This window comes from Camelus ferus, chromosome 26 (assembly GCF_009834535.1).
Source record: "Camelus ferus isolate YT-003-E chromosome 26, BCGSAC_Cfer_1.0, whole genome shotgun sequence".
NCBI lineage: Eukaryota > Metazoa > Chordata > Mammalia > Artiodactyla > Camelidae > Camelus > Camelus ferus.
This window is the reverse complement of record NC_045721.1, coordinates 4,330,541-4,341,879: the sequence shown is the minus strand read 5'-3', so window position 1 is coordinate 4,341,879 and position 11,339 is coordinate 4,330,541. Positions and strand designations below refer to the sequence as shown.

General features: G+C 49.0%; 1 pseudogene; it reads right to left on the bottom strand.

Annotated features, from left to right (window-relative positions):
* Positions 1 to 575: 575 nt before the first annotated feature.
* LOC102519720 lies at positions 576 to 1,009 on the bottom strand (annotated as a pseudogene).
* Between the last annotated feature and the right edge of the window lie 10,330 nt (positions 1,010 to 11,339).

Sequence of the window (11,339 nt, the reverse complement as noted above, 5' to 3'; positions counted from 1 at the left end):
GGGAGGGGAGCCCCTAGAGGCAGCAGGAAATTTGTGGCCTCGGGCTTTACTCTTGCTGGAACCCCTCGCCCCTTCCAGTGAAAGCAAGGGTGGGGTAGGGTGGGGTGGGGTGGGGGCGCCCGGGTTCTGAGAGGGAGTTCCCAGCACCACAGCCCTGCTTGAGATCAGAAGCCACCCAGCTCTGCCTGCCTTCAAAATCCCAACTCGTTAGGGGCAGCCGCAAAACACAGCCCCCCACCCCCACCCCCACCCCAAGTGGCCACAAGTCTATGGAGAACTCTCTGTGGGACTTGATTACTGTTTTCAAGTACTTAACAGGCTATCATTTGGAAAAGAGAATTATTTGGTGTGGAGCCAGAGGAGAAAATTAAGTCCAAAGGGAGAAGTTATAAGAAAACAGATTTAGGGCTCAATAAAAAGAATAATGGTTTTGTTCCTGGTAGCATTGGGCACTGTAATGTGTGGCCTTCAGAGGTAGTAAGTTCCCCAGCACTGGAGGTATTCAGACAGAAGGAATTTGGTTTTTTGTTTATGGGGGTGGGTGTGTGTGTGGTTTTTTTTTTTTTTTTTTTTAATCTCACAGGTACTTTTATTCATGCTTGAGGGCAGCGGCCCGTCTACAAGTCAACACGATGTCTCACGTTCCCAATCAACCCAGCCAGACCGTTCTTCCATCCACGTAAAGCTGGTTCATGGTCGCCATGAGCAGGCGCAGGACTGGAAGCGTTCAGGGCTTTACTTTGTTTTTTTTTTATCAGCACTCCTGATTTTATAAACGATGAAGCCCTTCAACCGCCTTCCTACCCAAATCTCCTGGTAAACTTGGGTATAGTAGGGCTTTGTGGGGATCCGAACATTCTTAACGCGGCTTTGAAGCATCTCGGTGCAGGACCAGCAGGTCAGGCGGTCCCAACCCCCACACAGCGACTCGGGAAGGGGAGCGAGTGCGCAGGCGCCGCGTGGGCACGGCCGGGGAGGCGGGGTCAGGCCGCGGGAGTTCCGGCCGCGCGTCCCTGTGTCCGGCCGCCTCTCCACGTGCTCCTGGGAGGTAGGTGCTCTGCTGTTCATGTCTCTTTAAGGGCCTGGCATGTACACAGCATGGACTCAATGTTTGTTGAATGAATTAATGATTGAAAACCAGGGCAGAAGATTGTGTTCAGTGATGTCTAAGGTATGTTCCAACAGTGACTGTGGGCGTCTCAATGTTTTCTCGCTTTTCGGAGGCCAGGAATAGAGCAGTTGTGAAAAGTAACAGAGTTGTGAATGGGAGAGGGCTGGGTCCGCGCACTGAGTCATTGGCGGTGGTGGTAGGAATGGTGGAGGAGCCACAGGGCTCCTTTCCCACTGCTCAAAATACCAGGCTGGTTTCCAGCGGGATCCAGTACTCACACCAGGGGCTGGAGCCATGAGCTGGGAACAGAACGTCTCACAGTTCTCCGAGAGCAGCTCGGGGTCTGTGAGTCCCTCAGACATCACCAAAGGGGAGTAATGGGGTGGGCGTGGCAGCTGGAGCAGGGCTGCGTGTCCCTACCCCCCAGTTCCAGCAGAACTACTTTGCTCAAGTCTGTCTTATAGAACGGAATCCCTTACAATATTTTTGAAGAAAGGGCTGCACACTGAGAAGTTCCAAGTCGCTAGCCTATAGGATTTGTTCATGTATTGAGCATCTACTGTAAACCAGACGTTGCTCTAGGTGCTGGGGTTATAGCAGTGAAACAGACAAAAATCCCTGCCCTTGGGACCTTGGATTCTAATGGAGGCAGACAGACAGACAGATAGGAAAGTCAACTGGAGTATGTTTGAGAGTGCAAAGTGTTATGAAGAAAAATAAAACCGGGAGAAGGAACAGACAGTGTGGGGGTTTAGGGGTCAAAGAAAGCCTCGCTGAAGAGGTGACATTTGAGCGGAGACTTGAGGGAGGTGTTAATGGCCAGCGGTTTGGGAATCGCAGTCCCAGGTGGAGGACCTGTGGGACCAAGGCCTGCGGTAGGGGTGCCTCGCGTATTGATGGAAGAACAAAGAGGCCGGGGCAGAGGAAGAAGCGGGGTACGGTGGGCTGTTTCTACAGGGGCTCCAGTGATCTGTGACTTTGTGTAACCCCCAGCCCTTGAGTGTGGGCTGGACCTAGAGGTTTGCTTTCAATGAATATAATACAGCAAAAATGATGGGGGCCCATTTCTGGGAATAAGTCACCAAAAGACTGGCTTCTGCCTTGCGTGCCTCCTTGTTCTTTCACTTGCTCTGATGGACGCACCTGCCACATCGTGAGCTCTTAATGGAGAAGCTGCGTGGCAGGAAATGAGCGGGAGCCACTGAGGACCTCGATCCCACAGCCCCCAGGGAGCTGAGTCCTGCCAACCACCTGGTGGGTGAGCTTGGAAGTGATAAGCCTGGAGATGGCCACAGTTCCAAGTGACACCTTGATGGCGCCTTGTGAGAGACACAGAGCCCGAGGACCCTCCTACACCACACCCTGCCTCCTGCCAGGAAACTGTGAGGGAATAAATGTTTGCTGTTTCCAGCCACTAAGTTTGGGGGTAATTTCTTATGCAGTCATCGACAACCAACACCCACGGGAAGACTAGTAAGAGATGAGATCACAGAGTTAATGGAGCCAGATCATGTCACGTTTGTTGGTCATTAAAGCCCTTTGGCATTTCCCTGGGGAGGTGGGAGCCATCGGAGGGTTTAAGGAGGGGAGGGGTGGGATGTAATCGGACTTAAAAATCTTTGAAAAGATTATTTTGGTTGTTGCCTGCAGAATAGGTTTAGAAAAGGGGGCAAGTATGGAAGTAAGAACTGTTAGCAGGCTACTGCAATAAGCCAGGTGCAAGGATGGTGGCTTAGACCCTGGGAGTAGTGGTCGAGATGATGGGAAGTGGTCAGAATCTAATTTACTGTGAAGCAGAATCAATGGGATTTCCTGATGGACTGGATGTGGGATGCGAGAGAAAGAGGGAGGCAAAGAGGACTCCAGAATTTGTAATGGAGCAGGTGGAAGGATGGGGTTGCTATCAAGTGAGCTGGAGAAGACTGGGGGAAGATCTGGTTTGGGGGAGGGAATTACAAGTTCAATTTGGGGAAATGTCAAGTTCTAGATGCCTACCGGAGATCCAAGTGGAGATGTAAGTAGACTGTTGGGTATATAAGTCAAGAGTTCAGGGAAGAGGTCTGAGCTGGAGTTTTACATTTGGAAGTCATCAGCAAATATATTTGAAGCCATGAGACTGGATGATATCACAATGGTGGGGAGAGAAGTGAAGAGGTCTGCTGTATGATTAGCAATTCCACTTCTGGCTACAGACCAAAAGAATTGAAAGCAGGGTCTCAAAGAGATATTTGCACACCCATGTTCATAGCAGGATTATTCACAAGAGCCAAGAGATGGAAGCAGCCCCTGACCATCGATGGATGAATGGATAAACAAAATGTGGTCGATATATACAGTGAAATATTGCTCAGCCTAAAAAGGGAAGGAGATCCTGTTACATGCTACAGTGTGGATGAACCTAGAGGATGTGATGCTAAGTGAAATGAACCAATCACAAAGAGACAAATATTGTATGATTCTAGGTATAAGAGGTACCTAGAGTAGCCCAGTTCATAGAGACAGAAGGTTGAATGATGGTTGCTGGGGAGTTGGGAGGAGGGGAGGCGGTGGAGGGGGGTTGATGTTCAGCGGGTATAGAGTTTCAGATTTACAAGATGAGAAGCGTTCTGGAGATGGCTCACACAACGTGAATGTACTTAACTATACACTTAAAAGCGAGTTAAGACAGTACATTTTATGTTATATATGTTTTACCGTAGTTAAAATAATTTTTAAAGTTAAACAAACACTGGCTCCCCCCCCACACACACACCAAAAAAAGCAAGGAGGTCCAACTCAGAGCCCTGGGGTACTCCAAACGGAAGATGGTCAGGGAGCTGGGGAGAAAGTAGAAAAGGCTGATGACAAGGGTGGGAGGAAACTGGGGGAGTGTGGTGTCTGGAAGCCAAGTGGAGAAAGTGCCTCGCGGTAAGGGGGTGATTGACTGTGTCAAAGGCTGTTGAGAGTCAAGGAAGATAAACACTGGACTGAACAATGTGGGGGCCATTGATGACCTTGGCAAGAACAGTCTCCGGATGAAAGCTTGAATGAATGGCTTGAGAGGGATGGAGAGAACTGGGGACAGTGAGTGCAGCTACCTTTCTAGGAGCTTCACTCAAAGGAAAGCAGAGAAGTGGGCTCAAGGAGGTGTATTTGTTTTGTTTTGCTAACATAGGTGACATAATAGTCTGTCTGGACGGTATAGGAAGGAACAGGCAAAAGAGCGTGCGATCTGGAGCACAAATGCAGGAAATACAGCTCTACCCTGGGACCTCGAAGGTTCTAGTTCCTAAAGGAACTAAGGTTTCAGTTCTAGTTATCCTAAACTGCCTTTCCAGATTCTCTCTCACTACCTCTCTTTATTTCACTCCCATTTTAGAGATATTGTCTCCTCTTCCCTGAATAAACCACCAACTCTCCTGTTTCTGGACCTTTGCTTATGGTGTTTCCTCCACCAGGAATGTCTCCCCGGGCTTCTCAAAGGCTCTCCTCATCACCCCTAGAAAAGGGAGTTTCTTCCTCCACCCCACCCCTCAGAATTCTTCATCTGTGCCTTCCTGATTTCCTTGTCTCCCTTGAGTAGCTGTCTTATCTTCCTCTCTAGACAGAGAGTTACCAGAGGGAAAGAGTCACGCCTGCCTGCACCATCACCACCATGTGGCTGACACCTCTTGAGAGCTTCCTATGAACGTCACTATGCTAAGTACACTATCTCATTTAATGGGTTCCAGGTTCAGTTTTACAAAGGAGCAGACAGAGGCTTGGAGTAAATTGTCTGAGTCGCAGAGACAGAGAGTGAGTCTTGGGGGGATCTGTGTGACCGGGGCTGATTCAGTGTCTGTAGTCACCACTCCACTCACTGCTGCTGCCCCAGCCCTAGCTGGGAGCGATGCTCAGTAACCATCCTCACTTGATGTACAGATAGACCTAGAGAAATCAATCTGGCCCCAGGACGAATGGCTCCACACTTGTAACTTACTCCACCAGTTACCTGGACCCTTTCTTTCAAGCCAGGAAAGAACACAGCACACAGCCTCGCCTGCTGTGGAGACGGTGGGCCCTGCTGTGTACGAGGTGTGGGCGAGGCAGGGACCACGCCTGGCCTGGCTCGTTCTGAGGGTTCTCCATGAAAAAGAAAACTGCCAGAGAAATGGTCTCCGTGGCAGGAGAGGGGGAGCAGGGGGAATAGGACCGGGAGGAGGACGGAGGGATGGAAGAAAAGGAGAGAGAAGGAAATGGAAGGAGGAAGGAGCCTAGGAAGGCAAGGACGGGAGGGGTGTGAGCTGGGGAAGGTGGAGGGAGAAGGGTGGGCCGAGTGCTGGGAGAGGAGAGGCTGCTTCCTTGGGTCCTGGCGCTGTGTGCCCCGGGTGGGACGGTCTCCAGGCTGTCATCCTCACAGAAGGAGTGAGCATCTTTGCCTTCTCCCTCTTGCTCCACCGCTGCCCTGATAGCTTTCCCCGGGAAGCAGCAAAGGGCCTCTCCACCCTGCAGAGCCCGTGGTGCTGCGCGCAGGGCCGCGAGGTGGGAGGAGCCAGGCAGGGGGCGGAGTCTGGGCGTCCAGCCGGCGAGGAGAGCAAGTTCCTAACTGGGGGCTAGCCTTGGCCAACCTCGTCTCTGCCTCACAGAGCCCTGCCTTCACTACGGCCCCAGCCCGTATGTGCTCAGCGGAGTCCAACGGCCATCGTGTCCAGCAGCTACCTTTAAAAAGTGTGAAATGTAGCGTTTTGGGGAACATACTGTTAGGGCATCCCACTCCAACAGGTGTGTCTCCTTTGATGCAAGTACTTTGGGCTGGAGACATGGCTCCTCAGGCTCTCTTGGGAGCAACTTACAGCCGGGGGAAGAGTCACTAGGAGGCACTGTGGGGAGTCTGAGGCCAGGGGTGCTGAAGCTGTGTCAGGAACTGCAGCCCCACTCCAGAACACACCCATCCTGCCTCTGAAGGCAGGAGCGCGTAGGGGTCTCCAGGACTCAGGTGAGAGGCCCTAGTCTTTGTTCTGGTCCAGGACTCCTCTGAGGCTGCCCGGAGTGGAAGGAACATTACAAACCCCTCCCTGGACTCTGGTCTCTGAGGTGTGGGGAGCTGAGGTGAGTTAAGCTCTAGGAGAAAACATCTTGGCTTCTTGCTACCCCTGGGCCTGTGGCCTGAGGCAGTTAAAGGGGTGGAGAGCCTCCTAGGGCCACTGCCTTGTACGCAGAGGATTTGATTTCAGGCCTCAGCTATTAAGGGAATGCCAGGGTGAAAAAAGAGAGTTTGGCAGGTTTTTAAAGAGCTAAAATAATTGGCCATCCATGCCAAGAGCTCATTAGCTCAAGCCGGATGCTTCAGTGCAGACGGCCAGCCTCGCACCCTGGGCAGAGGGTGCCCCGATTTCTGCTGCCAGCTGGGAAGGGGTGCCTACACACGGCCTGCCTGGGCAGCTGGCTCCTCAGCCAGCCTATGGGATGAAGGCTGGACGATGGGCCCTTCGGCACTGAAATGCCTCCAGGTTTCACACTCTTAGCTTCCAACTACCCTGTAGAAAAACAGAGGAAACAGAAAGAGCCCTGGCTGGAAGCTGAGATCCTGTCCCCTTAGACAAGAACATGAGCCTTAGAAGTTGGCTTTATTCAGAGCTGGAGGAGGTCTCCATGGGGACGTAGGAAGTCTTGCCCTTTGCCAGCGTGCCTGCCAGGTTTATCTTCCTGTCATTCCACCTGCCCGTGGGAAAGTCAGAAGACTTTGCCTTTAATCCCGTCCTGCTTGTTTACCAGAAGCATGATCTTGGGAAGGCCAGTTGGCCTTTCAGAATCTCAGGTTCCTCATCTCCATATTGGGATAGTTGTGATTTTGTGAGGCCACATGAATGAAAGTGCTGTATAAATAAGGAATCAATAAATAAGGAATTTATACATTGTGGGTAGAGTTCAAAATTAGTGAGCGTCATAGGGAAGGAGGGCCTTGTAAAATCTGGTTAATCAGGTCTGGCTCCCAGGACTATTTTATGAGTCAGCAGTGGAGAAGGTGTCTTTGGGGCTAATGGTTGGGTCTGTCCAAGAGAGTAGGATTGTCCTGTTGCAATCCTGGGACTGACTGGTAGGATCTAGGACATCAGATAGCTCACCTGGAGTTAGAAGAAGGCTCATCAAGGGGAGGAGAGTGTCCAGGGTTTGTTCAGTTAACTCCTTCCATGCCAGTGGCCTCCAGAGTTTTCCTGGATGAGAACACTGATCACAGCATCTGCTCTAGATGGTCTGACTCTGAGCTCTGGATTCCAGAGCCTTTGGAGGCAAAAAAGAAGAAAGCTCACATGTGGAGGTGGTTACAGCCCTCACTGGCATTAGAGCGAATTCCAAAAAGGCAGAATTTCAAAAAAGTATATAAGGCCAGGTCACTGTCAAGGCCAGATGCCCTGAAAGCCTTGGGGCAGTTGCCCCACTGACTCCTGAGATAGTCAACCCCCCCCCCAACATGTGCAAGGAAGCACTCAAGATCTGGGACTTCCCATTTTCTTTAAAGATGAGTCATAAAATTAAGTTATCTTGTTTTTCATTTTGAAATTGCCTGCATGTAAATTCCATGAGAGGCAGATTCTGTCCAAGAATAGAGCCTGGCACCAAGTAGGCACTTAATAAATATTTGTTTAAGTGAATGAATAAATGAATGAATGGTATGGCCTTCTATCTCACTTTTTAGTCTCTTTCCATGTTCTGTTCTTTTTATTTTATTCTAGCCCTTCCCTAGGCCAGCATGGGAACCCAGAAGGATAAATAAATTATATACTGAAAAATGGGTTTTTGCCTAGGGATGGACGATTCATATATTCATTCAACAAACCGAGAACTATATGTCAATATTACGTGCTTTATAGATATTTCTTTTAGTTATCACTTTCAATGGCAATAAAGAGAAATGAAAAGTAAAAAGATTGGAGGGAAAGATTTCTCACAGTCATTTCTCACAGATTACATGATTGTATACTTGGGAAATCGAAAAGAATCCTCAGATAAACTCAGAATTAATAAGTGAGTTTAGCAAGGTCACTAGATATAAAAAGCAATATGCAGAAGTCAATTGTATTTCTATATTCTAGCAACAAACACTTAGGAAATGAAAATTTTAAAATGATACCATTTATAACAACATAAACTATCAAATATTTAGGGATAAATCTAACAAAAGATAGGTAAGATCTCTTCACTGAAAATTACAAAACATGATTGAAAGATAGTAAAGAAGAGGTTATTAAATATACCATGGAATATACCATGTTCAGGGATTGAAAAACCCGGCACTGCAAACAGTCAGTTCTCCTCAAAGGGAGGAAGGGAGGGAAAAAAATAGAACTATAGAGTAGGGGTGGTCATAGCTTAAGTGGTAGAGTGCCTGCTTAGCATGCATGAGGTCCTGGGTTCAATCCCCAGTACCTCCTCTAAAAATTAAAAAAAAAAAAACTAATTACACCCCCCATTAAATAATAAAGTAATAATAAAGAAATAAAAATAAAAAACAGTTTGGCAAATGATCTCTAAGTAACCAATAAGCACTTGACGGATGAGCCTACAGTGTGCAGCTCAGATCCCCTTTTAGGACGAAAGCACTCAATCCCTTAGCTTCTGGGAATGTTGGTCTCAACTGGGTCCTTCTCCAGGAATTGCTTTTGGCAAAAGAGAACTTTTAACACTCCTCCCTAGAGATAGTCCACATCTAGTGATTGGTCAGTACTGGCATGAAGGTCTGGCCTCCTTGTCGCAAGGCAGGACACCTCTGAAGGTTCCTGCCAACTCCAGAGCTGCCCACGGGGTCAGCTGAAGCCCACTGCAGTGGAATATCAATCCTGCTGGCTTCTGTCTCCTGCAGGGCGTGCTCCACAAACTCCCTGCACGTAAATCTCCATCTCAGTCTGTTTCTCAAGGAACCTGACCTGAGACCGCACTCAAGTTCATTAGCCATCTGGGAAATGCAAATTCAAACCACTACGTGGCTAAAATGGCTAACATGGCTAAAATTAAAATATTGACAATACAGAGGGTCGATGAGGACATTCCTAGAAGCTCACTGACATACACATTTTCAGATGCTTAAATGATCTCTCAATACCAGCCCCCCTCCTTCCCTTGACATCACGGCAAAAGCTTCTGCTGACTGAAGGGAGCAAAGGATGGAGGCAGTGAGGGTAAGGTGTGAGAAGCTACTTTTTGTTCTCAGCCTTACAAGCTCTTGAGGTAGCAGTGATGCCAGATTGATCCCGGGACATAGGAAAGAACTTCTGCTCATCTTTGAAGTTTGAAACATACCCAGTGGATCATCAGCCAGTAAAGCATCTGACATTGTACCTGGCATGCAATGCACCCTCAAGAAATATCAAACTTCCTTTTCTTTCGAGGGTGCGGCATTGCTTGAAGATCCTATGGGGGATACGATGAAATGTGAGGCATCATCCCAGCCTTTAAAGAGCTTAGTGACTTAACATTATTCAGCGATGAATCCCACCCATCAGAAAAAAAGGGAAAGCACCAAAACCCCTCCCCACTGAGCCACGGCCCCCATGGGAGTAGAAGTCAGACATCAGCCAGTCTGCTCAGCCCCTCTCCCCACCCCCCAAATTTAATCTGTTTAATTATTTCTTCATGTGTGCTCTAGAGAGCCTGTTATTTTTATGGGTCTATGTCTATTAATTTTTCTTCCCCAGCCTTCCCTCTTTCAGCACGACCAGAGCAGCGCAGACAGAGGGCTGGAGTCAGGCTCCAGTGAGCAGAGATTACATAGATATTCACAGAGATGAGAGGAGGCAGGCAGGAAAATGCAGTCACCTCTGAGGCTGCAGAGAAGCTGTTAAGTGCTGGAGATTTAAAGCTTCATTCGCCTCTGTGCTGACTTCAAGCTGCTCTAAGCCCAGTCTCCCAGACGGCAAAACTCAGACCAGCTGCGAGAGAAAGGCTATTACTCCCTCCGGAGCCTCGGGTCTGATTTAGAGGGTGCTTAGAGGAGGCAGGTGGGAAGGAAGGAGCAGAACAATCAGAGTTTTATTTCTGGGGAAACTTTCTCTGCTGAAGAGAAGGCCAAGGACAGAAAGAAAACCCTCGTTAGTGATTTGCCACGGTCACAATGGAGGAGATGGGAATTGGGGCCTCCATTAGAGCAGGAAAAAAGTCGGGTTTGATCTAAAGGAAGACCTCTTCACCTGCAAGAGTGGTTAAGTATTAGCAGGACGATCGGGAGATAGAATAATTGTCTCACAGTAAGATTTGGATATTCACCTGACCAGGGGCAAGTGGATGGACCCAATGACGCCATAAGGTCATTTCCAACTCTGTTTTGTTGTGGGTGCATCCTGGAGCAAGGCAAATTAGGTCTCCATATGGGACTGGGTTGGTGGAGAGGGGTGCGAGGATGCCAGAAACAGGGCTGGGGGGCCTTCCTTGCCTGTCTCCCTGACTGGAGCAAGCACAAATAACTCAGAGGATCCTGTAGTAGAAAGAGCCTGCGTCTGGGAAAGGAGAGCAGAGAAAAAGCTTTTTAGGGTGGCATCTGGGCAGGAGTATGGAAGTTGAAGAAGGGAAAGGGTAAAGAGGACTTTTCCACTCATTGGGAAGTCCAGAGGAATTCAGACATCAAACTGAGTGATTGGGTGATTGGGGCTGAGCCTGGGGCTGACAATGGAGCCCAAGGGCAGGCTTTGGGAATCTGAGGGGCAACAGCTGATGGGCCAGTGAGGGTGGGGGATCCACTTTCATCAGTGGCAGAAGCTTTATGTAGTGAGTGGTTCTCTGGGACAGCTCTGTGGCTGTTGGACACTCGGCTTAAGGTATCTATCTATCTACAGGTAGAGGGTTGCTTTTCTTTTCCCTTGCAAAGATGTGTGTGATTGGGTAAAAGAGAAAACATTACATTCTCCCCAGAGGAATGTCTGGCCTGCAGAGCAAGATGGGTTTTCCCTCCTGGAACGGAACAGCTGCAGGGAGCAACCTGGCATGCGCCCAGTGGCCGTGGAGTCATGGGCTTGCCTCGCACCCTGGAGCCATGCTGGTGGCCCACACGCATCATGGGAATTTCTCAGAAATTGGCAACAGAGTGGAAATGGGAGTTTGAAGCTTGTTTTGGGGGTTTGCCCTTTGCTGAAGACCTTTCTAGCCGCCTCTTCTGTTCTCTGTTCTTCTCAGACTTCTTAATCGGTATTTTTCCTTCCCAACTAAAAGGTGGTTGGGAGTCAATGAAAAAAATAATTTTTTGAAACCACGATTGGTCCAGCAAGCATGACCCCTTCTG